The following is a 26235-nucleotide window of genomic DNA, read 5'->3' as shown; positions in this document are numbered from 1 at the left end:
TTTCTGCGGCAACATCTATAATCCTCGCCAAACATTATTCATCTTCAACATCTGTTTCAGAAAGACACGAACATTGCCGGCATTATTCAAAGCCCTATTATACTTCCGGGAGAAGGCAGCTCCAAGATACAATGTCAGAGTCACACTACGCAGAATCTGCCTGCTCTGTTTTTGCTTGGGGTGAAATAGATCCCAACGTCAGTCACGGGTAATTATAGTCTGGAATATTACATGAAAATTAAAATGTGTAAAATGTCTCTTTCATTTCAAATAAATGTCAGAAACTGTACATACACTTCAGTGATGAGACTTGAGCTTGGGATGGAAGCAGAGGCCTCGTCTCTGTCAGAACACAGGCCCAGCCCTGCTGCGGGCCCCATGGTGCAGCCCCCGGACGAGGGGTGTTTGTGCGTTTCTGGTATGTGGGTCCTACCCAGCCACACAGGGGAAGGGGGGCCCAGCACAGAGAACCTAAGTGGATTACACAGGTCGTGTCAAAAACAGAATGTTCAAATTCAGGACATGGGCCAGTTGACAGCTTCAAGAATAACTGTCATTCCACCAAGGAAAAACAATTTTTTTAAATATATTTGAGGGGATCAATGGAAATTACACCCCAGCATACTCTTGGTGTCCCTAAAGTTAGAATGAAAAGAATTTTCAGCCTCATACTTGTGCAAACTGTCATCAACATTTGGACCTCGGCCAAACCCTCAGGCAGAGTGCCCTTGTCCCCAAGGAACTGAGACCCTCCTGGAAACTATGTCCCTTATTCTTAGGGATACATATTGAAATGTGAGTTGTCCTGGAGAACGGGAGAGGGGTGGAGCTGGGGCCAGCCTCACAGAGCTGCCCTGAGGTCAGCATGGCCTCGGGCACATTAACTGGATGTGGCCCTAGTGTCCCCATCTAAGGAGCAGGCCATGATTCCAGGAGTCTCTGCCGCTAGTCACTTTTGTCTCAGAGACTAATAATTTCTGGAGCAAGTCTGATGCTCCAGACTCTGGCATTAGCTGAAGAGAGGAGAGAGCAAGGACCCAGCTCACAGTGAGAAGGGCTGGCTGCCACCGAGGGAGGGTGGCACGCGCCACCCTCGGCTGCCACCGAGGGAGGGTGTGCGCACGCGCACATGCATGGATATTTCAGGTTTTAATGGAGATTTCCATGTCCCCTGTCACTTGGCATTTCTCTCAAATAAAAATGGCATTTATTTCACTCCTGGCATTGACTTTTAGAAATCCAGTGTCGAGCTGCCGACCTCCTGGCTGAGGAAAGAGGTCATCGGCAGAGTCAGAGCTGACAAAGGCTGCTGAGACCGGGGTCCCTGCCCTCGGCCTGGGCTGTGATGCCCTGGGTGGCTCCTTCAAGTGGGAGAAAGGGAGTGGGACAGGATGGAACATAGGTTGCAGGGAGGCAGATTTTCCTGACGAGTGGAGCTGTCCAGCAGGAGAGCATGAATTTTTCAGCCTCTGGAGGAATTCTGGTCAGGAACTGCTCATCCAGGGAAGGTCTGAAAAGGGGGGAGGCAGACCCTACCTCTCAGCCCTGCGGAGCCTGCATCCCAGTGCCCTCACACTAATAACAAGGCTCCACCTCCCAACTGTGGGCCTCGGAACACCCCTCAGACCCAGACCCCAAAGGAGACAGGTAAGACACAAAAAAAGACCAGGAAAAACAAAAGGAAAGAATTGGATGCTCATGCAGAAGCGTGGGTGCTGAGGAAGGTGCATTGCAGAGCTGTTACTCAAAACAAAACGCAACCTAAGTAACAGGATACCCCTGCTGGGGCCTGGGATGGACGAGAACAAAGGCGCGCTCGCCGCTGCTGTCAACACTGGTCCACGGCGGGCCTCTCCGTCTTCAGAGACAGGTGTGAAAACTTGGGAGGGCCAGAAAGCAGCCCCCCAGACAGGACACAGTGGTGTCTACAGAGGCTCCTTCAAGCAGTTTGGAGGAGCAGAAGAGCCAGTTAAAGAATTAAATTTATCATGAAACCCACAAAGTGCAAATGCAGACGAATCCCACCCTGCTGTTCCCTGTCTTCAGAGAAAGGTGATCAAGGAGAGAATTTAGGTGAAGCCAAAACCTTCAGGTAGTGCAAGCCCCCACATGGGGCCAGGAAGGCCTGGAAGCCCCAGCGGGACATGGGGTAGGGGTGGCATTGCCCCTCGTCCACCTCAGCTGCTTAAAGAAGAACCGTGCCCATCACTCACCCTTCCCCAATCTCTTGCAAATACTCAGGCCTAGTGTAAGATCATGAACTCAAATCAAGTGCAGTTTCTAGAGATCATAGATGTTTCAATTATTTCAGTTTCAATTCATGATTTTAGGAAAATATATCAATTTGAGTTTCCAATTATTCCCTGGATTTTAAGCTTAGATTTCAGAAACACATACATAGATAGATACCCATAACTGAGTTTTTTAAATGCACATCAAATTCTGAGTCTTAGTTCAAAGGTGCCTGTAATTCAGGTATCTCCTGGACACCATTTCACTCTCTTCCTAGACAAGCCTCCTTAGAAAATCATCGACTTGCATCTAATCGTGTCAACATGTTTTACTTCCTCTTTGCAAACTCCAGACAACACTCATAGTTGTATACTTCATGGAGGATACACATTCAGTGGGTGTTTATTACATGGATAAAGGATTATTCAGAGACTAAAATGCACAATCTCGTAGAACCTGATCGATTTTAAACCTCGACACGGACATCACAAGGAAAGTGTTTTCACTAGAAGGCCATTTGGTTTACATCCACCTGAATCCCTCACAAATACCAAAAGGTTGAAAGTTCCATTTCTCCACCTGGAAAACGTTTGGGCGTGGTCTGTGTTCAAGGCTGTCACACTCACGAAAGTTTTCAATGACAGAGATATGGCTCTAGGAGCCTTGAATTAACACCCATAGAAAATAAGAGGGCAGAGAGTTAAGGCACGACCATTTCAATCACGTTCCTCCTATCCTTGGTGTCAACGTGGTCCAACTTTGAAAAGAATCTGCTGTGTTGTATGAAAGGAGAGAAGGTTAGCACTCCCCTTGACAAGGATGGAAGAGGCCCTCGGGCCTGACAACAGGCATACGGTTAAGGCATTGCCACCTACTTCGTGGCATCTAACCATCATTTTTGAAACAGCCTAAATGCCCACCAACCCAGGAATGGATTAACAAGCTGTGGTATATGTACACCATGGAATACTATTCAGCTATTTAAAAAAATGGAGACTTTACATCCTTCGTATTAACCTGGATGGAAGTGGAAGACATTATTCTTAATAAAGCATCACAAGAATGGAGAAGCATGAATCCTATGTACTCAATTTTGATATGAGGAGAATTAATGACAATTAAGGTTATGGGGGGGAAGCAGAAAGAAGGACGGAGGGAGGTGGGTGGGGTCTTGGTGTGTGTCACACTTTATGGGGGCAAGACATGATTGCAAGAGGGACTTTACCTAACAATTGCAATCAGTGTCACCTGGCTTATTGTGCCCTCAATGAATCCCCAACAACAAAAAAAAAAAAAGAAAGAAAAGAATCTACTATAGCAACACACAGATCCTCTTTTTAAAAACGAATTAGGGTCATAAGTACATGTTGAAATAAGTATGGTTTTAAGTGTCCACAGTTATAATTTACAGTGAATGGTGTCAGATGCTACAATTCCAGAGCCGTTGGCCCATTCAGCAGAAAGCCTTCTGGAAGTGGGCTGTTTTGCCTGGGACCATAGAGCAAGGCAGCCTCCCAGTTGAGGCGGAGGGACAGTCTTCCAGGCGTCAGGCCACTGTGCCAGCACCTGGGCCACACAGACCCTTGGGTCAGCCTGACGAATCTCAAAACTCTTTGAGTGCTTTTACCACTAGGATCGCCTGCATGAGCCTTGAAGCCAGTCCCTTGCTGTGACCATGGCACACCAGGGTCTGAAGCTGTGTGGTGTGATCAGTTGTCTGGAGAGCTTGACAAGAACAGCTTTTGGGTTTCCTGGTAAAACGGCTGACTCTGAAAGAAACATCTGTGGTCTTTTTCTCTGGAGCTTCACAGGGTAGAAAAAGGTTAGAGTCCACCACACAGTACCCTACAGGCAGGGCCGGAGAGCAGTGAGTCACAATGATCTTTTTCTCCGACTTCCTCCCCTGACACAGGGCTACAGTGAACAGGAGGTTGGGGCTCACTATTGTCGGGCTCACTATTGTCTATGCCAGGTCCCCAACCTGTGTTGGCTGGTGGGGCTCTGCCCTCTTCTCCATCGGCCTCTCCTAGTTCCTGACAGCCAAATGCTTTAGACCATGGAGGAGACGAGGGCTGAGCCTTGGTGCCAACACAGGGAAGGACTGGGAAGACAACTCTGCTGGCCCAGCTCACATCTGGTGGCTCACAGCCTGTGCTGCCCTGGGAGTCACTTGCCTCTCTAGCCTCAGTTTTCTCATCTCAAAATAGGGATTGTAACAGAATCCATGTGTCACGGTGGACCCATGTGGCACAGTGGACCCTTGTGGCACAGTGGACCCTTGTGGCACAGTGGATCCATGTGGCACAGTGGATCCTTGTGGGACAGTGGACTCTTGTGGCACAGTGGACCCATGTGGCATAGTGGACCCTTGTGGCACTGTGGACCCATGTGACAGAGTGGACCCATGTGGCACTGTGGACCCATGTGGCACAGTGGATCCATGTGGCACAGTGGATCCTTGTGGGACAGTGGACTCTTGTGGCACAGTGGACTCATGTGGCATAGTGGACCCTTGTGGCACTGTGGACCCATGTGGCACAGTGGACCCTTGTGGCACAGTGGACCTGTGTGGCACAGTGGACCCATTTGGCACAGTGGACCCATGTGGCACAGTGGACCCGTGTGGCACAGTGGACCCTTGTGGCACAGTGGACCTGTGTGGCACAGTGGACCCTTGTGGCACAGTGGACCCTTGTGGCACAGTGGACCTGTGTGGCACTGTGGACCCTTGTGGCACAGTGGACCCTTGTGGCACAGTGGACCTGTGTGGCACAGTGGACCCTTGTGGCACTGTGGACCCGTGTGGCACAGTGGACCCTTGTGGCACAGTGGACCCATTTGGCACAGTGGTTGTGAAAATTACATCAGCTGAAACCCATAAAGCACTTAGAATGATCCTTGCCTGTACTAACCATGCAATAAACATTAGCTATTATATTATCGTAGTTTATTTTCAAAAGAAGTTTCTGTTCTTGGTGGGAATAAAAGACTGAAACATCAATCAGTGAGAGAATGAAGTCAGGAAAGAACCTCAGCCTAGAGTGGGACGGTCGCCTTTGCAGATCAGAGGAGGGCGGGTGCTCTCTGGCTGGAGGGGGGCGTCACAAGCCTACGAGGAGCCTCTCAAAGGTCTGAATCTCAGGGATGGGCCAACGGCTGCCTGAAGGGGAAGATGCACCAAGTCTGGATCTCAAAGGAAGTCTTGGGCTGGCAGAGAAAAGAAGTGAGCACTTCTAGCAGGGAGATGCCGAGAGCTCTGCAGGTGCCCAGGCGACAGCGGGAGAAATGACCTTCAGAGCCCCCAGGCCTAGGGCTTCTCCAGGAAGAGGAGTCTGGTCTAGTTTAGGTCAACTCATCGTCAGAGATGTGAACGAATTATGAGGTTCCAAAGAATAACCCCAATTAAGGTCATGGGTGGTTGAGATGATTCTGTTCACAGAAGAGAAGATGAGGGAATTACATCAAACATCTCAGAGTGCACACCAGCAAAAGCTATTTTTCTTCTTTCTAGAAGGCTGAACAAGAAAACAGTTCACATTTCAGTAAAAGGATTTAGACACAAGGGCAGACTGATTCAGACATGACTAAGGATTTGTGTTTGTAACAGTTGGAGATAAAACAGGTAATCGGTTTGGAGATCGGGTCTGGGTGGAAAAAGTAGGGCATTTAGTTGCTCACCCCCGACTGACATGCCCAGCACTGGTCGTGGGCCACGTGAAAAGCCCTCACTACCAGGAAAAGGCACCACCACTAGTGATGAGAGCCAGCATCTCTTCCCCAGTGAGACCAGAACGCCAGGGGAGTGAGGCCAGAAATGGAAAGTTCCATTAGGGAAAGGAGACTCCCCGAGGTCGACATGGGAGAGAGGTGTTGGGAGGGGAATTGAGCAGCAAGGAGCTCCAGCGAGGTGTACGCATGTAGTGGGCAGTCTATACCATCCAGTAGTGGCCCTGCAGCCCCTTATTCCCACCAAAGGTCACGGCACTGCGGCCTCAGTTTGTACATCCCTATTGGGTGATGTGGTCACCTCCACTGGCCTCAGAGATGCCAACAGCACGCTCAGGGAGCCTGGGCAGTTTGCTGACATCGTGTACTGGAGGTCAGGTATTTAAGGAGAGTCGTCAGAGGCAGTAATCTCCCAAAGTCAGGCTGTCAATCACGGTTGTTTTGTCTGCAGTGAGGTGTGGGAGGAGCCACAGGTTCTGAAAGGCAAACCACTAACAAAAGCCCACAGACAGCCCTCTCTCCAGCCTCCCTCTGCCTAGACCCACGTTTTGGTTCATTACCCATGAAATGTTTCATTAGCAAAGAGCTGGTGGCCTGTAGTAAATAAGCCGGGTGCCCCGCCCGGCACTTTGACAGGAGAGACAGCTTGTGGCTGGGGCCTAGTTCTGAGACAGTCAGGAAGTCTCAGCCCCACGTCTAAGACTGGGGACCAGAGTAGCCACGCTCCTGGAAAAGCTTCTGGTTCTGCGTATCTAACCTCAGCCCACTGGTGCCTTTCCGTCTGCTGCAAGGGGGCCGCCGGTTGCCAGTCATATGGTTGGACTCGAAAGGAACTCAAGAATGAGTCTGGTTCAGCCCTGTCCACCCACACAGGTTGGGCAGCAGGACACCCACTGTGTCCACAGGAAACCGAGGACAGATGGGTCAGGGACTCACTCAGGGAGCAGCCTGTCCTGTCATGTTCGTGACAGTCTCCTCCCACCCTCAAACCTGGGATGTAAAGTATTTCTAAGGGCCACTCCCAGCTTCTTCTGACTAAAAGTGGCCAACTAAACACCTATGTCCTCCTTCCCTCTCTCCTCAGTTCACATTCAAATAAACAAGATGAGCATCGTGATAGACCATAAATGTTTGATAAATTCTAGGGAAATAGGAAGCGTAAGAAGCCACCAGGCCAACACAGAGAAACAGAGGAAACTGCAGAGCACGACAGTGTGGCTGATGCCCCGTCACACAAAAGTCTGTCTCCAGAAGACCTACATGCAAGGGCAGGAATCAGCCTTGGGCAACTGAGACAACTCGCCTGGGAACTACGTTTGGAACAGCTTGGTTGCCTTCATTGCAACTTAGTTGGAAGCAGCTTAGTTTTTCTCAGCTCTCAAGGAGAGGGTCAGGTGTGCCCAGGGATGCAGTCTGCCCGGAGGGGAGCACACCCTCCTCCCTCCTGCTTTCCTAGGAGCCAAAGCTCCCTCCATCAATGGGAGGCCTGAATTGCAGTGGACTTAGGCAACCATAAAAGATGCCACTGGCAGCTCCCAATGTGAAAGGTGCAGCCCCTTTGCTCCTGCACACGACCCTCACAGCCAGGGTCGCCAGGCACTCTGGCATAACCAAGAACATGGGAGAGAACCAGGATGGACAGAGAGACGCTCGCCCGGAGAAGGGAGCCAGCTCCAGGAGCAGGAAGGGACTTTGAAAAGCTCTGCTTTCATTCCTGGAGAGATCAGGGGGCACATGGCATCCAGAAAATTGTAGGCTCCAATGAGAAAGAAGCGGAAATTAAAAAGTGTTCTTTGATTTTAAAATGTTTACCAAAATAAAACTCTGCAGATAAGCCAGAGAGTTGGAGAAAGCAGAAGACCAAACTGATGCGACTGAAGTGAGTTAGAAAATCTCCCAGAATATTGTGGGGAAGAAGAAAAGGGGAGAGATGGAAAATGTGAAAGAAAATTCAAGAGACATGAGGAACAGACCAAGAAGTCTGATGTCCATGGAAGGGGCATCCCTCCGAGGGCACCCAGGAAGGGCTACAAGACTGCAGAGAGCCCTCGTCCATAGGAAGAGGCCATGAAGGGCTGGACAGGGCTGATTCTTCAAAGTTCTGCATCCATGTCATTGACATAGAAGAACTCTTGGAATAACAATACTCCCCAAGAAGCTTCCAGCCGCGTTAATTGACACAGACACATCTGGCAACAGACTTCTCACCAGCAACGCTGTACCAAATGCTCGAAATGGGTTGCTCAGAGTCCTGAAGACTTTCAAAACAGAAATTCTTCATCTAACCAAAACATTAATAATCAAACAGAATGAATACAATCTATATTTATTTTCAAAATTATTACGGAAAAAAAGGGGAGGGGAGAAAAGGCTGGAGGAGCTGGAGGGGTGGAGACATGCACCATCACAGTGGAGTATGACTTCAGTCGGAGACCGCTAGATAGAACTGTCTTCAAGGCTGAGCCAATTCTGATGCTTAGAAAAATGTCTAAAGTGAGTAATTACATAACCTGAATCCTGGGAATGCTTCCTATTGCATTAAAAACATCTTGAAGTCAAACCTGTATGGTTAAAGAAAGTAATGTAAATGTAACAAGACTTGGTCAAGTAACAATTATGTAACAACCCAAATCTGGGAGGTCAAGCTGAGTCAAGTGGAAAGAAGGGAACTGTCTTTATTTCCTCATTTTTCGTAGCAGGGAGTCAATATTTGCTGTCTAAATTTGATAAATCAAGAAATGTTTGCTTAAGTATAATAAAATCATAAAACAACAAGTGAAACAGCTGGAAGTAATAACACAAGTGGTCAAAGCTGGGTGCTCGTGGTAGCCATAATCAGTGACAGCTACTCTGAGCGAGGTCCAGCTGGCCACAGAGACGGCTACTCTGAGCGAGGTCCAGCCGGCCACAGAGACGGCTACTCTGAGCGGGGCCCAGCCGGCCACAGAGACGGCTGCTCTAAGCGAGGTCCAGCAGGCCACAGAGACGGCTGCTCTGAGCGAGGTCTAGCCGGCCACAGAAATGGCTACTCTGAGCGAGGTCCAGCTGGCCACAGAGACGGCTGCTCTGAGTGGAGCCCAGCCGGCCACAGAGATGGCTGCTCTGAGCGAGGTCCAGCTGGCCACGGTTCCAGGGCAGGTTCTGTCATGTGTTCAGTCCTCTGGATGAGGACCTGGGCACTTCTGTTATCTCCACTGTGCAGATGAGGCATGGCTCCCCCACGCCTCAGTCAACTGAGGCACCAGCAGATTTGCTAACACAGACCCAAATCAAACAACTTCGCCGCATTTGTCTTGCAAAACACAGAATCCGCATACACTGTCTATGGCTGACAACCTTTGATAGCATGTGTCCCCGAGGCCTTCTGTCATCAAGAACATGGTTGAGCCCCGACCAGCGTCAGCTGTCTCAGCCTGTCAGCCTTTCTGGACACAGTGGAGTCCCGCCTCCTGGGCACTTCTTTCAGTGGCCACTACTGATGGCTATCGTTATTGAGGAGCGGCTCAGGGCCAGTCCTCCTCTTGGACCCTGGTGACCTCAGCTGGCCTTTCATATCATTTGTCAGCCATAGTCCTCACTTCAGATTGCTAGGATTGCCCCCTTTCAAAGCCCCACACTGTGTGACCAGTTGCTATCAGAATGAAATCCCCACTCGCCACGACCAAAGCTCTTCTCCTAATCCAGCCTTCACCCACACACCCTCCTGCCACTCCCCTTGTCCTGGCAACAGCGACTTCGTTCTTCCCGATGTCCAGCTCCTCTCACAGGGTCCCCCTGCCAGGCACTGCCCTGTCTCAGCTTCCTGCAGAGACTGCGTGCCGTGGTCTCCTCCAAACAGTGTTCGGCATGGCTCCCCCCACATCCCAGTCTTGTGAGTCCCCCCTGCTCAGATACTCCATGTCCACCTCTCGCATGCAGTGAAGGTGGCAGTGACCAGGGCCTGACTGCTCCGCACTCCCTCCTACCACAGACACCGTTCCTGCCATCTCACCTGCCTGCTGCTCCTTGAACATGCCCCCTCACCTCAGCGCTCTTCACCCCGCAGAGCACGGCTGCCCCTCACCTCAGCGCTCTTCACCCCGCAGAGCACGGCTGCCCCCTCACCTCAGCGCTCTTCACCCTGCAGAGCACGGCTGCCCCCTCACCTCAGCGCTCTTCACCCCGCAGAGCACGGCTGCCCCCTCACTGCTGTGAACTATCGTTCAGGTGCTCTCACTGGACAGCTGGTCCTGGAGAGCCACCGTGGCATGCTCCATGTTTTTATGTTCCTATAGCGCATATCCCCTTTATCCTCTTCCCATGTACCCAAAATAATGTGCTTGTCCTCAAAGCCCAGCAGCTTGTCACCTGGTCCATGCCCCACGCAGCACACCAACTCCCAGAGAGCCTAAATCTTTGCTGCTTGGATTGTGATCCCCCGTCACCCGCCAGCACACAGGGGGCATCTGAGAGGTCCTGGGGGTGAGCAAAGGGACCCTCCCTGACCTCTGTGACTCACGTGGCCCATGTGGAGCCAGCCTCCACGGCCAGCAGGATGGCGCTCTCCCCTTGTGCAGACCTGGTGCTCCAGGGTTTGGCCAACTTGACAGTAGCCACAGGGAATGGGTGAGGATGAGGATGGAGTGGGCCTCCGCCCGAGTCCAAGGAGAGGAACGTGAACAGCTGAGGGTGGGAGAGTCCCCAGGAATGAGTGGCAGGAGCAGCTAAACAGGGCCCTTCTGCGACATCCAAAGGCCCAGCATTGTGGTGTCGGCACGCGCCAGCCTGTGTGTGCTCAGAGAGTGGAGAGGAAAGTGTTGCAGAGCTGCCGGCAAAAGACCAGCCCAGGGTCTGAGACTAGGAAAAGTGGAGGAAAAACAAAACTTTCATTCTTCCACCCACTGCTTGTTTTCACAATGAGCATAAACTCTACCTAAAATAACTGCTTTTTAAAGGTGAGCCCTGGGGAGGAGGGCTGAGGCCGGCTGATCTGAATTCAAATCCCCCCATTTCTTCCTTTGAAGGTAGAGGGCAGTTGTGAGGAAGCTAAGCTCACATGGGGGCAACCCCTCTTTCCCGGCTAAGTGGAGGCAAGGGCTGAAATCTCTGAACCCCCCAGAGTTTCTTCCTACCTGGCCAGGTAGAACTGCTCTTTTAAGCTTGGAAGCAGGCAGAATTGTGGACTCTGGGACTCTAGGACAGTTTGGATAAAGCTGGACAGAGACAGTGTCCCCATTTGCCTGGCGGGGCAGAGGAAACGCAGCCGCCTAGCCCAGGAGCCCCGCCTGGCTCCAGGCTGCTCACACTGAGCAGCCCCGGGCAGCCACTCACAGCAACTGTAAATCTGTAAATTCCTAGTTCACTTCTTCCATTCAGAAAGAGATCATATTTGCTAATCTTCTCCATAAACATGTATTACAATCTTGGGATTTTATCAGACCATGTACACAGAGTAATTATAGGAAGAATAGTGCATTATTTGCATATCTAGTATTTAAAGGGTTACTTATGTAATTATTGAATGTTACTTAGAATAAGCTGTTTGATTCCCTTTCATCGTGAGCCAAACATTGGGTTTTGAAAGGAATTCCTTTAAACTTCAATAATATAAAGGCGCATGGTAATGTTAAGTTACAACTCTAGCTTAAGTGAGTCAGACATGAAAGTATTTATGGCTGGTTTTCTATGAGTGAGTTAACTTTAGACACTTCTTTTTTTTTTAAGTCAAGTATCCATTGCTCTCGGTAGACACAAGGATATGATCAGCCGTCCGAAGTGCTGTGTCCTCCCTAACTTTTGTTGTTTTAAGCTCCCGGCATAACAAACCTGGCTGTGCGTCTCAGCACCTGAAGTGAGTAAAAGCAGCTCCTTTATCAAGTTCCCACCAGACGTTGGCTTTTCCAAACTCACACAGAAAGGGAAGGGCGAGGGATAGTGAAGAGGGTGGTAAAGGCCTGACCAGGGAGGCGCTGAGTGTGAAGAGGGCAGAGAGGTGAGTTGAGGGTTGTTTCTTCCTGGTGAGGAGGCAGACTGGGGCTAGACCTTTTTCAAACTGGAGGCCAATGGACACCGGCACAGTTCTGTCCACTGGCCATCGCACATGCGGTTGCGATGACAAGGGCCAGCAGGGCCAGGAGGTCCCTGACACTCATCAAAGGGTATTCCGAGGACTGCTCACCATGCTCACCTGCTGCCCTGGACCTGTAGGAGCCAGGTCCCCTGAGAAACCACCTCCATTCTCCACCAACAAAACAGCAAGCCAGAGTCTGGGCGAAGGCGACGGGCAGAGTACACGCTGCGCACACGCACTCTCACACTCGCACACACTCCCATACTCAATCTCACACACGTACTCACACACAGTCACACTCTTACACTCCCATGCACACACCCTTCCACACACACTCATATTCACCCAGTCTCACGCATGAGCACACACTCATCTCACACACTTTCCCATCTTCACACACAGTCTCACACATGCACACTCACACACATTCTCATACAATCACACCCTCATGCTCATCCCTCAACGCACACTCATATGCACACTCACACTCTCCTCCCACACTCACACACTTATACACACACACCTTCCCTCCTAAACACTCTCACACACCCATATGCACACTCACACTCTCCTCCCACACTCACACACTTATACACACACACCTTCCCTCCTAAACACTCTCACACACCCATATGCACACTCACACATACTCTTTCACACTCACTCACACTCGCTCTCCCTTTCTCACACTCTTGCAGAACACTCACACACACAATCACACTGACACTCTCGCACACACTCACTGACTGCTCTACTTGGAAGTTCTTAATGAGAACTTCACTCTAAGTGCTAAAGAGAAGGAACCAGTTGAAAGAGATTCAATTTCAACTTTGATGTAAACATCCCGGCTTTCTTGGAGGGCAGCCATGTCTTTGATCCTACACAAACTGTTAAGAATCAAGTGTCTTAAGCCCTGATCAGTTGAAGTGTAACACATTTACAGTTATTTCCAGTCTAAGTTCGCTTGCAGGTGATTAACAGAGGGATAAAATGACAGGAGTTCAGTCTTAAGAATTCCTCAACTAACAAAGACATTTAAATAAGTTAAATTAGTCCCAGTGTGTTGAAAAACTCGAAGCTATTTCCATGACATTCATTTGACATCTGGTAACAACCTTTAATATTTTCAAAGTATTTTCTCTTCCTTTTTATATTGGCCGGGGAGCTGCCTGTGCCCCTGGCTGTGCTGCTCTGTGAAGTCAGCCCCTCTCCACACACAGAGTCAGGTGTTGTAAAAAGAACACAGAGCCAGAATTAGGTGTCTTTGACTCCTGGCTGCACACAGACTGTTGGACTTTGGGCAAGTTACTTAACCCATAAAATGGCAGTTTGAAAAATAAGATTCCTGATAGCCCTGAAATTCTAAAATTCTTTATCAACTCACACCCAAAGCCAGGGAGCTTTAAACGAATACTTAGGCTAGGCTGCAAGCAGCTGTTCTGGGTGGGTTCTGAGTATTTGTATGTCTGAAAAGCTACTCAGGTGGTTCTCAAGTACAGCGGAGACTGAGGATGGCTGTGCAGAGGGGAGCGGGCACCCTTACTCAAAGGACAGGATTGGGGAGCAGCGATCGTTCCTCAGCCACCTGTTGGGTAGTACCACAGGCCCCTGAGCAACATGTGGAAGGATGAGCAGAATTCAGGGTCTGGGCAGAATTCTGACTGTCTGGAATCTCTCCCTTGTGGCAAAAGCCTTTCCTTGACTTCTCTTCATCTGGTAGGGACAGGAGGTGAAGATGTCTCATAGCAGGAGAAAGGGTGGCCAAGAGGTGATGGCTAGAGTCATTTTCGGGAATGAGTATGTGTAACTTGGTACAGGCCGTGCTCTCTGTCTTTCCCTTTAAGACCATGCTCAGAAAGGACTATCTCACCTGGCCATCGTTGAACATGAACCTGAGAACAAAACACTCATGGGAGAAGGCCAAGCCAATGGATAGAGCCTCAAAAGTACCCTGGAGGCACCTGGACCTGACGTGCCCCCAGCCAGCTCCCCGCAAACTTCTCAGCACCTGGCTAAATCCCTTCCTCTGCCTGAGATAGTGGCGTGGGGCTGTGGTCACCTGTGTCTGAGGACTCCTGATGAGTACAGGAGCCCGTCTGAGAATATCCGTCTCAAACTCACACCTTGACACACTTTGTCATGTCAGCAGAGCCAGGTCTTGCTAAGCAATTGCAAAGAAGAAGCTTAAATGGGAGGACAAGGGGTCCGTGCCTTCAGACAGTCCCCCTCCCCTGCCAGAGCGGGTCTGTGCGAGCTTGTCAGAATGCCAGGATCTCGGACCCTACCCCCACCTCCTGAATGCGAATGTTCATTTTAGTAACACTCCCAGGTGAGACCTGTGTGCTTTCTGGTCTGAGAAGCACTGGTGTAAGATCTGTGCGGCCAAATGCCTTGTCAGGGAGTGACAAGCCTGTACAGTAAACCTATTATCACTAATTCCAAGGGGCAAAGAAATCATCTGTCTTTAAGTGGGGAAAATAGCACAGGATGCCAGCCCTGAAACTGGGTCGCCTTTGCGGGGACTTGGGGATTTGAGTTCTGCGAGGAGGGATCAGAAAGGCAGATGTGGTGGAACTCGCTCTGTATTACGTACTTGGACGTGTCTCCACGTGGGCGCTGGGTGCTCCTTGGTCATGTTAGGATGTGGGCCGCTCAGCACGCAGGGCAGGGCCCTCCATCTGGCCAGCCCTATCCGGAGCTGTTTCTAGGGTCTCTCCTGAATGACCGTCAGAGGTGACAGACAACAGGCCACTTAATAGACATCACAGGAGAACTGGGGTCATAGCTTGTTCTAAGAAAACACTGCACCCCAAGAGTGCATTTGGAGATGTGCCTTTTCCTTCTATATCCCAGCCAACCAAAATTCCAGGGCACCTGCCTCCTAGGGGAGGAGGAGAAAAGACAGGTGATGGGGGTGGTGGTGAATGTGCCCCAGGAAAGTGGCATCAGGGAACTCAGCTCTGTGCCCTTGGCTGTGCTGCAAAGGCCTGAGAAGTAGAAAAGCTGAGGGGCCCAGAGGCCGCAGGTGGTACATGTCCTGCCCAGCTATGGCACAGGGATTGGCAGCCACTAGCCTCAGAGGAAGACAGGGCAACAGGGACACAGCCCAGTGGACCAAACTCGGGAGGCCCAAGAGCAGCAAACCAGGGCCAGAAAGTGGTGGACCAAGGAAGGACCCTGTTCAGGGTGGGTCTGAGGATTGGCATGGGCTCTGAATGAGACACTGGTGGGGTGGAGGGTGGACATGGGTTCTGGATGAGACACTGGCCGGGTAGAGGGTGGACCTCAGGTGGGTGGGTGTGGCATGGAGGCCCACGAGTGTGGGCAGGGAATGCTGAGTGTGTGTTAGCCTCAGGCTTCCAGACAGTCTGGGTCATGGCATTCCTGTGGTCCAAGGCTGCCCATGCAATTCCAACTCTAGAGGCCAAAGGCACATATCCTGACATACCCAGCCCCACCTCTGCCCCCTAGCTGCTGCTAAACAAGGTATTGGAATAGTAGGCTGGAAGGGGCCAGGCAGCCCTGTCACTGGGATGTTTTCATGTGTGGTGAGGGTGGGAACAGGTCCCAGTCTATAATTAGGAGTCCCTAGAAATCCCCCCACTTTGTCACAAAGCAAGCGTGAGGGACACAACAGCCCAGCCTCAGCAGCCCCTGCCAGGTCCCCCCCCAACACCCCCCACAATCCCTCAAACACATGTGTATATGGAGACACTTGCACATACACAGATTCACACGTGTGCACAGAGACACAAGCATGTACCCTGCACATATAGACACACTAACATGTTAGTGCACACACACGTGCTCACACACATGCACCTTGTACATACAAGCACACATGTTTGTGAACACACACACGTGCACACGCACACATAGGGCTACACATACATGCTACCCTCATATACACACACTCACACATCATGTATCATGCAGAGACACACATACACACCTATACCGTGTGTGTACACATACACATTCCCACACACGGGCATCACACACACCTGCAGAGACACATTCACCCTGGTCACATGTGCAGCTGCTCTAAGCACTGGGCCCTCCTAGAACCTGATTTGAAGGCGTCTGGCCACACACAGAGATCAGAGACATATAACCCCAGGTGACGACCCGCAGCAGACGTTGGGACAGGGGGGCCTCTGGGCTGAGGCCCAGGGACAGCTCGAGTCCCCAAGGCAACATACATTGGCTGCTTTGTCCAGGAGCCCCAGAATACCAGCTCTAGCCGGTACAGCACCCCGGCTGCCAGGAATGGGAGATATGGCATCAAGGTAAATTTACAGATGCAACTGGACTCACAGCAGGGTCACATCCCAGTCAGCCCACGAGAGGCTGAAAACACCCTACGTGCAAATACATTAGCACACCCAATCTGCTGAGCTGGGCGTGCAGGACACTTACATCAGCCTCCAGTTGGGCGCAGTCACAGAACACAAAGCCTGCTAATGAAGTGTTGAGTTTCTCCTATAGCTTATCAAACACTGCTCAGGATGCTGGACAGGCGCTCAGCACGGCCTCTGTGGACACATCCTGCTCTCACACCGCATAAAGCCGGAATGCCGTGAGCTGAACCATTGTAAGTCAGGCCTATCTGTACTTGCGATAGTCTGCTGAGGACAAGGGGTGGGTGAGACACAGACCACCACCACCGCTCCCCCCAGACACTAATGGTCCACCAGGAGATGACCCAGCTCATAGACACCTGAGCAGACGTATGGCTGGAGCAGGCAGAAGTGAGTCGTCCCAAGTCCTCAGATCACAGCCCCAGCTGAGGCTGTGCCACTGGCTAATGATATTATTGCCTCTGTGCCTCAGAGATAACCCTGGGTGCTGCTCTGAGCTGAGGGAAGGTTAAGATGAGTCGAGGACTGCAGGACCCAGGGATGGTCTGTCCACGGTGGCTGCTGTGGCCCTACTGTGTCACTGAGGAAATGGGGCATGTGAGAGCCCCAACTGGAGGATGACCAATGAGGACAACTACTGTGATGGGGGGCCCCGAGCCCAGCCTCCCTCCACCCACCACTGCTGCGTTGTGCCAGGTAAGGCCCTGCGGACGGGGCCGTGTGGACAGAGTGGTCTCACATCCCAATCCTACTCGGATGGCTCCCTGGCCTCTGCCACCCTGGGACCCTCTATTTTCACATTTCTGATTTCAAGAGCCTGAACCAAATTCCCTGAGTTCAATGAGGTCCCTTCCTACTCTAAGATGTTATAAAACGACAGCATTTTAATTATCTCCGAGATCCAGGTGAGTGGTGCCACGCTGCAGAGCCTGCCTGGGAAGAGCAAAGATAATTTTAACTGATTTAATAAGGAGAGAGAAGCATAACCAGCTTGAGTTATTGACATTTTCCTTCACCTTTTGCCAAGATAGACTGGAATTCATTTGAAAGAAAAATATTGCTGATTGCATAAAATACACTGTACCTGCTTTATACTTGGCAATCCGCTAGTCATCAATTAGGATTAGAGTGGAGAGGGTTGAAATGTTGAGTCTCTGAAAGGGTCACTCAGTTCACCTAAAAACTGATTGGTAGTATGGATAAAAACAGGAATAATTAGGTGTACTTCAGTTGGACGTAATTGTACATAGCTGCAGTGTGCATCATTAAGTGTTGTTCAATTAAGCTGGGTGATGCTGGGCTTGAATTTTAAGTGAAACATGTCCTCTGAACTCTCAACGTGCTTCCTTCTCATCCCCACTTTGCTCTGTTCTCCAGGAACCAATGTCATGACTCCAGCATCCCCTGGAAGGACCATGCCTCTCTGCAGGACTCGGTGCCATGGAGAAGTCAGTGGGGAGAGCCACACCAGCCTTACCACGCCCACCGCCAGTGTAGCTCCCGCCACAGACTGGGCCCCAGAAACACCACGAGCCGATGAGATCACGAAACACACACCTGAAGCACCAGCGCCACCGAGGCAGCCCAGGTACTAATTAGCCGTAAAGCAAAGAGGGGATGTTAATTAAGTGATGGCCCAAGGCAGCAGGGCCTAGTCAGGTTGTGGCCCTGGTGGGGCTAAGATAGGGCTAAGATCTCACTGCTTCATGGGGGAAGGGAGCTCAGGTGGGGAGGAAGAGAATATTCTTGGTACTGGAAACGTGGGACCGAGGCCCCAGGAGGACGTGCTCCTCCTTGAGGGAAGCCCAAGGTATTCCCACCTGTGTTCCTGGGGTGCCGTCAGATGTGAGCCACACACACGGAAAACAGAAATACATGTTTTTTGTAAGAAGTCAAGTAAATAAATGCAAAGAATCAGACATTAAAACTGGGCAAAACCAAACCAAAACCTACTTAGCAATTATCTGAAGGGTTAATGGATGTTTTTCCATTTTCCAGTGGAAAAGTAGGCCACACCTTGACTTGTAGACGCGTGTTGTTTTGTTTGCTCTGCTTTGGTTGATTTTCGACTTCCCTAATTTTTTTATGCTTTACAATGATTTCACGGAGAGAGAGAAATCTTTGATTTTCCAACATTAAGCTCCTTTCATCTGGTTCATGAATGGGTGGCCAAAGCCAGGTGTCAACTCGACAAAAATAGAGTTCATGAGTCAAAGTGTTTGGACAAGAGGCCCAGAAAGAACAGAGTTCGGGCTTGAGAAGAATTTTCAAGAAATCACAGACTTCAGAGCCGCAGCCACAGCAATGACTGAGTCCGGCTGGAGCTAGGACCCAGGGGTCCTTGTTTACCTGCAGGTGACAGACACTGTCCTCCAAGGCAGTTTGTCACTCGGCACAATTGAAAAGTCTCAGACAATTCTGTCTCCGCTGGGCTAGATCTACCTGCCCAGACTCTGATGCTGAGCCACTAGCGTCTCCTTGGGTCCCCCTCAGCCTTTTGGGGTGTGGCCTGCTTCTCACGGCCTGAGCTCCCCTAGCCCACAGCAGCAAAGCAGCGACCACTGTGTCTCTGCCCTCTCCCAGGGAGCTGAGGTGGCCTCTTGCCTCTCGCTCCCCCAGCTCCCTCTTCCTGAGCTGACTGCTATGGCCCAGAGAGGAGAGACAGCGATGGGTGGTGCCCACCTTGGAGACCCTTGGTTCTTTCCTGGAGGTGGGAGTGCAGCCAGCTCCTCCCAGACCTCGATGCAAAATCTGTGTTTCACGGCAGGAGAAAGAAAGGCCAAGTTGGTGCAAGCAGCCCTTCCTCGATGTCTGTCGGCTCCAAACACTTCCGGGAGTTGCCGTTACGGTTTGTATGATACTCTAAAATAGTGACGTGTTTTCATCTTTCCTGATTTTCCTCATTTCCCCTTTCTGCTCACCACTTTCCAAATTTGAAGAAATGGACCACTGCACTGGGAAGACACTCCGGCTTGCTCAAAGGCAGAATGAAAGTTCTGGCAGGCAAGGGTGGCTGGGCACACACGAGCCTCCATAGAGCAGAGCACAGGGCGCTCCGCCCGCACCCTGGGAACAGCAGAGGTGCTGAGCTGACAAGACAGACTGGGACAGGTCCCACGGCACCCCGGGCTCTCAACACCCCACCTCTTGAACCCATCTAAGATGTTAGACCCAAGAGGGCAAAAGTTAAATTTCCTGTAGAAAAAGTCAAATTTCCTACAAACCATGTGGTAAGGAGCACACTTGTCCGGTGTGGCGGCTGACTGACCCTGGCCAACTCACTCACAACCCGCACACCTCAGCGCCCCCACCTGTAAAGTGGTGCTAACATCGTCTCCTCCTTATGTGTGATGCCTCCCCCAGCCACTAAGTGAGCACAAACTACGTGTTGGGGTAATAAATGGCCAGGAGTTGCCATGACTCTTCAGGATCTCACTCCATCACCCAGGCTAGAGTGCCCTGGTGTCAGCCCAGCTCACAGCAACTTCAAACTCCTGGGCTCAAGCGATCCTCCTGCCTCAGCCTCCCAAGTTACTGGGATTACAGACCCCCAGCTAGTTTTTCTGTTTTTAGTAGAGACAGGGTCTCACTCTTGCTCAGGCTGGTCCTGAACTCCTGAGCTCAAGCAATCCTCTCGTCTCAGCCTCCCAGGGTGCTGGAATTACAGGCGTGAGCTACCACACCTGACCAGTTGCCATGACTCTTACTTAAGGAAGGGTGAAGGTGGGGATTTATCTAAAATAAGAGTTTGACATCTAGACAGAACCTAAGAGGTCTTGCGGTGCAGTCCCAAGAGGCCGAGGGCAGCCAGTGTGGCCCCTGAAGGAGCAGAGGACTTCAGAGAGCAGCCATGAGCAGCAGAGCAGTCGAGCTGACGTCTGGTGTGTTTCCAGGAAGCAAACGCCACGCTGCAGCTGCACGTCTCCCCTGCCCGTGGCTGGCGCATGGCAGAGCTGCGGGAGTCCTTGCTTCTAGTACAAGGGCAAACACAGCGTGGATGTCTCTCCTGCTGGGTTTAGGATTAAATGACCAATGAATGGGTCAAGGAAGGACACATGGGATGCTGGGGGCTCTGTCCTGTGTGATTCCTCGTGGATAAATGCAGCTGGGGCAGCTTGCCGCTGCCTCTGGCCACCCCTGCCACTGCCGCCCAGGCAGACCACTCAGTGGAAACACACCTGCATTGTGGGAACGGGGCACGTGTGCAGAAGGGCGGAGGGGCCTGGGGTCCACCTGGGGGCTACGACTTTCAGACACACTGAGAAGGTTGAGCTCTAGGACTTCTGGGCACGCACCCTGGAGGCAGGAGCTGGGGGCACGCCGGCCGCAACTGGCAGGTAGGCCACCGTGACAGGGGTGGAGATGGGAGCTCAGCTCCTCTGAACCTGGGGTGCGCCCTGTGGTGCAACAAAAACACCATTTCCAGTAGAGCCCCTTTCTCCTCTCCCCAACCCAGGGAGTGTTTGTGCTGGGTGATGTGTTAAGGATCAGATTTTAGGCAATCTGCTTTCATCTTTCCTAAGTCGGATATCCACCTTCACCCAGGAAATATCCATAGCTTGTGAATACAGGATGCGTTAGAACACACCCGAGCCTTGGACAGCCCCACGCTGACAGGGACACCAAAATGCTCAGAAGCAAATGGCTACATCTCTTTAGACATGAAACTTTCACTGGCTCTGGGATCAGAGCATCAAGAAATGAAAATTATTCTAAGACTTTCTTAGCCGGAAATAAGAGATTTTAGGGAGAGTGGTCTCTGCTATTTCTTCTTGATTGAAGGATTAAAAGAAAAGGGGGATCGCTTCTCGGCCTTTTGGCTAAGATCAAGTGTAAAAGAAAAGGGAGAAGAAGTCATGAATTGGTATAATCCAGAAGGGAGCCTTGGAGATGGGAGAACTTCAGCCAAGTCTCCGAAACAGCTGGAATAGGGAAGGAGCCACAGGACACCTGGGATCTGTTCTTAAAGATAAGAAAACTTAACTTTTGCTTATTACTGAGAAAATGCTACAGTGTGAGTAGAGGGATGATGCTCTAGTAGTCTTGATCACTGAACGTGTTAGAGAGAAAACATCTTCCTTTGGAAACTTGGAGGTAAACAGCCCATAGCCTCTCAGAGAATATAGATGGGTGAAAACGCGCATCTCTGCAAGGAGCAATGGTCTAAATCATGATCAGTTATCAAACTGATCCGATGTATGTGAAGGAAAGTTTATCTCTAGAGGCCTTTAAAAATCAGTGTTCACATTTTCTGAGCAAGTGACAGACAGCACTCACTGGAGGAGGGGGTGTTTTCTAGTCCTTAAGACTGCGTCCTGCAGAAAGCGGTCACTTCAGCATCCTTGGTGCAGGTGCACAGAGGCACACAGAAGTCTCATCAAACCTCATTTACCCTCCACCCCTGTCCTTGGGTATTTTCTGTTTTCTGTTTCATCTTTACCTTAAGTGCTAGTCCTGACCAAAGGCATTGATCTCACAACCCACTAATGGTCCTCAGCCCACAGTTTTAACAGCAGTGCTGCAGAGGACATGGGAGGTAGGTGCTGGCTGTCCTGGCAGGAGAGAGGCCGGCTGGATGCTGCGGCAGGCTCATCTCACATCCTGCCACCTCCAGCCACCAGGCTGACACTGACGGCAGAAGAGGGGTGAACAAGAAACAGCAGGGTGGCTCTCCACCCCCCTGCGCTCCCGCAGCAACCCTGTCCCCACTCCCGGTGTGTCCGGCTGCAGGTGACACATGGCGTGTCCCCCTGTGACCACCTGGGCACCTCTGCAGCTGAAAGTCTGGGCTCGTGCCCTGTGGGAGTGCCCCATACACAGCCCCCGCCTCAGTGTGCTGAAGGATGGGGGATGCAAAGCCACTGGGCTGGGTGTGGAGGACAGCAGGGACAGGGACAGTGTGAGCTGCAAAAGGCCAGGCTGCGAGGGGTGTCGGGACAGTGGGAGGTATCACCACAGCCTTCTGGCTGGTGCCTGGCTCACTGAAGGTTCTCCACAGACCCCTGGTGGACAGAAGGACCGACCAACGGACAAAAGGCTGGATGGGTGTGAGAAAGGTTCTCTGGGGTCCCTTGCTCAGGACTCAGGAGGGCGTGGGGAGGCCCCTTGCCTGGCCCAGCTTGCACAGTGCCCTTCGCCCACGGCCCCTGGGGTGCTTCCTGTGCTCTGCTGCCTTTGAAGCGGGTGGGGAGCCCTGCAGCCCCACGGGCTCCTCTTCAAAGAGCCTGGCACGGGGATTCCCCGCCCGCGCAGCCCAGAGCCCAGCCTGATGGGAAACTCCAGAACTGGATGGGGAGCTGCAGCCCCAAGAGGTGGGAGTTCTGGGTAGTGTGGGGCTCCTTGGGCTGCCATCTGCCCCCCAGAGGAGGGGTCCTCCTGGGGACACCAGGGGAAAGTCCACAGGAGTCCCCAAGGGATGGCCATCCTGGGGGGAGTAGATGTCCAGTAAGAGCCTCTCCCTCCCTCCCTTTCCTTCTTCCTGTTTTCCTTCCTTCCTGGGATGGTGGTCACCTTCCTGGGCATCCTCACCCTGGCCTCTAGAGACATCCTCTCCAGATCTCTGGCTGTGGCCATCTCCCCACAGGGAGGAATGTCTTAGCACCTCCCAGACACCCTGGGTGACATCTCACGCTGTGTCTGCGTTTGCTTTCCGAGGACCTGCAGGTGCCAGGCGTGAGTCCTGGTGTAGTGTCTTATCCTGAGTCACTTGGCCTCAGCTCATGGCTCTGGGGCCACCACTAGGGCCCTCTCCAATCTGGGGTAGGTGACATTCAGAAACTGTCACCTGCGAGGGGTACCTGCCCCAAAGTACACACCTGCCCATGGCCCCTGCATGCAGTTGTGGGTGGACCCCGCCCCTTTTGCTGTGTATTGTGAACCCAGATCACCATCCCTGTGAACTCTCCATCCCTCTGGGCCAGCATGCTGGGCCGTGCTCAGCAGGGGAGCCCAGCCGCTAGCCCCAAGAGCCAAGGACAGTGGCCATGGGTGGGCTTGAGGGTGCCAGGTGGGTTGGCTGGGCAGGTGGCTCCAGGGTTCAGCCAGTGCAGACCTTGTCTGCAGCGCATTGCCGACACCTATGAGTCTTTTGGACTAGGAAGGCTGGTTTTACCTCTGGGCAGCTGCTGCGGGGCCCCATGGATCCAGCCCTCAGACGGCTTTTCTCCGGACCTCGGGTGCGATTTAGCACTTTCTTCCCCCAGCCACAGGCTGTTCCCAGGCCACCCTGGGTTTTGGTGAGACAAGTGTCTCCTCTCCGAGGGCAGGAGGGCCATACCTGGTCTGGGCCCGACACTGTGGATCAGACCCAAGGTAGGGGGGGGCAAGAAGCCCACACCTGTCTCATCTCCTGGCCCTTCTGGGATTTCTTTCTCTTGTTAAAACCGAATTTCAGAGTAGCCTATTGAAGGACTCCACCTGCAATGCAGTGGACCCCTCTTCAAAAAGCAGAGGGAGTGGAGAAGGCCTCTCACCCTGGAGGGCACGGGGCTGGTATGCACTCCTTGGTGGGAAGTGGGAGCTTTCCTCCTGGCCCAGGAACTGATGCAAGGAAAAAGCTGAAGGGAAAATCTTTGTAAGTGGCAGCATGGTGGGCAGGGGCCTGACACAGGAATCTCTGGTGGTAACAGGCCCAGAACTGAGCAGACACTTGACAGCCCAGCCCTCCAGTCCATACAGCAGCAGTCTCCTGCCAGGGTCTTCCCTCCTGCCCGTCTGCAGCCTGTAGAATTCAGCATCTGCACTGCCCACTGGGCATCCCAGCCCTTGGGATACTCCCTTCACTCCCAAGCAAGCCTTCTGGGGGCATCCCCCAAGCCCACACCAGCTGGTGCCTACCATGGGTCTGCGGGGGCCATCACCCCAATTTATGGATAAGGAGACTGAGGCAAGCAGGGAGCAGCAGAGCTGGGGGTCCCACCCAGCCCTGCCTCTGGCTTCTGAGCGCTGCCCTATGGCCAGTTCCCCAACACTGCAGCCTCACTCACACCAAGGATGAGCAGAGCCGGCGTCTTGCAAAACCAGTGTGACCCTGCATCCAGCAGTGCGGCACCTTCCTCCCTAAGCATGTCTGGTACTTCTGTACATAGTGCCCTAAATGTCTGAGTGTATCAGAAGAGTAAAATGACTGTCATTCCCCAGGATAATGAAATATTATGTAACCAAGGGAGCAATGTTCACTGATAAGTTAGTTGTTAGAGATTTTTTAAAAATCTCTAACTCTCGTGCTGGGAAGGATGGAGAGAGGGGGCCACCCTCAGAAACTACCCCTAGAAGTGTAAATCTGAAGTCACCGAGAATACACAGAAAGTAGTTCAATTATTCACAGGCAGCAGCTCAGCAATGCCTCTTCCAGACAGGTATCCACAAGTCCTAAAGAAATAGTTTAGGACCAGAATGGAGATGTCAACTCCTCAATGTTCTACAAGAGGCAATTGGGCCAGAAAATTATCACAGAGCAGTGAAATGCTGAGACGACATCGCAGGGACACGGACACTTGGTAACGTGAGAGATGCACATGGGGAACCTGGATTACAGAGCAGTCGTGCGGGTGAAACTCCCACCTGAGCAGCACGGAGGAGAGACAGCAGAGGTCAAAAATGTGCTCCTGACTCATGGGTTACAGCTTGGTTTTAGTTTCTTCTTTTTTGATTGTTTTGATTTTAATTTCCTAAACTATTTTGCAGCTAAGTAAGATGCGCAAAAGGCATTTTACATACTTTTTAGAATAAACATGGTCTTAACGGCATGCAGACACCTTCCGCCAGGCACATAAATAACACGGAGAGAGTGAACTCGGCCCACACACGGTGCTGGCTGGTGCAAACTCACGTGCGTGTTCAATACCCACATGAGCAGAAGGTTATCAGAAGGTCCTATTTTAACATATTAAAGGTAATTTTCTTGGGTGCTGAGATTCTGGGTGTTTGTTTTTATCTTTCCATCTTCCTATAGTTTGTAAAAATCCTACAAGGAGTATCTGTTGCTATTAAAATGAGCAATCATCTTTTTCCTTTTATATTGTGGTAAAATACACAGCATGTAACATAAAATCGACCATGCTAGCTGTTTTTAAATGCGCATTAGGTATATTCACGTCATGGTGTTGCCGTCATGACCAAGTCATCTCTGGAAATCCTTTATCACCACAAACTGGAAGTCCCTGCCCACTAAGCCCCTCCCCTCCCCTCTCCACCTGCTGGTCACCACCCGTCCTCTTTCTGCCTGTGAAGCTGACAAACCTCAGATAAGCACACTCACACACACTTGTCCTTTGAGGCCTAGCTTATTTTACTCAGCGTGATGTCCTCCAGGCCCATCTGTGTTGTGGCAGGTGTCACAGTTTCCTTTAAAATGTTCTTTTATATATATATAAAAAAAATATTATAAGGAGTTGTCTTGCTGTGTTATCCAGTCTGGTCTTAAACTCCTGGCCTCAAATGGCCCTGCCTCAGCCTCCCAAAGTGCTGGGATTTCAGGTGTGAGGTGCTACACCCCGCCTGAGCTTCCTCCCTTTGTAAGGCTGAACAGCACCCCACTGTGTGTGTGTCCCCAATCTGTCCACCCGACGCACATACGGACATGAACTTGGGTTGCAGCTTGGATGCTGCTATGAATGTGGATTTGCAAATATCCCTTCATAACCCTACTTCTGTGTCTTCTGGGCGTATGCCCAGAAATGAAGATACTGGGCCCAGTGGTGCTTCTGTGTTTAATTTTTTAGGCAAGACCATGATGTTCCCACAGCAGCTGCACTTGCGTCCCCACTGACAGTGTCTGACGTGTCTATTTCCCCGCAGGCCTTGTCCACGCTTGCCACCTCCTGGGTTTCGACAGTAGCCGCCCTAACGGGTGTGAGGTGGCTTGTG

At 51.5% G+C, this 26235-nt stretch overlaps 1 non-coding gene across 1 annotated transcript; it reads left to right on the top strand.

Annotated features, from left to right (window-relative positions):
* The first annotated feature begins 3007 nt into the window (after positions 1–3007).
* On the top strand, positions 3008–3133 carry LOC128560645 (U6atac minor spliceosomal RNA). Its single transcript, XR_008373114.1, has one exon. It is a non-coding gene; the product is annotated as a U6atac minor spliceosomal RNA (small nuclear RNA).
* The last annotated feature ends 23102 nt before the right edge of the window (positions 3134–26235 follow it).

This window comes from Nycticebus coucang, chromosome 11 (assembly GCF_027406575.1).
Source record: "Nycticebus coucang isolate mNycCou1 chromosome 11, mNycCou1.pri, whole genome shotgun sequence".
NCBI lineage: Eukaryota > Metazoa > Chordata > Mammalia > Primates > Lorisidae > Nycticebus > Nycticebus coucang.
Note: the sequence above shows the minus strand (reverse complement) of the source record. Positions and strands in the feature narration are given on the sequence as shown.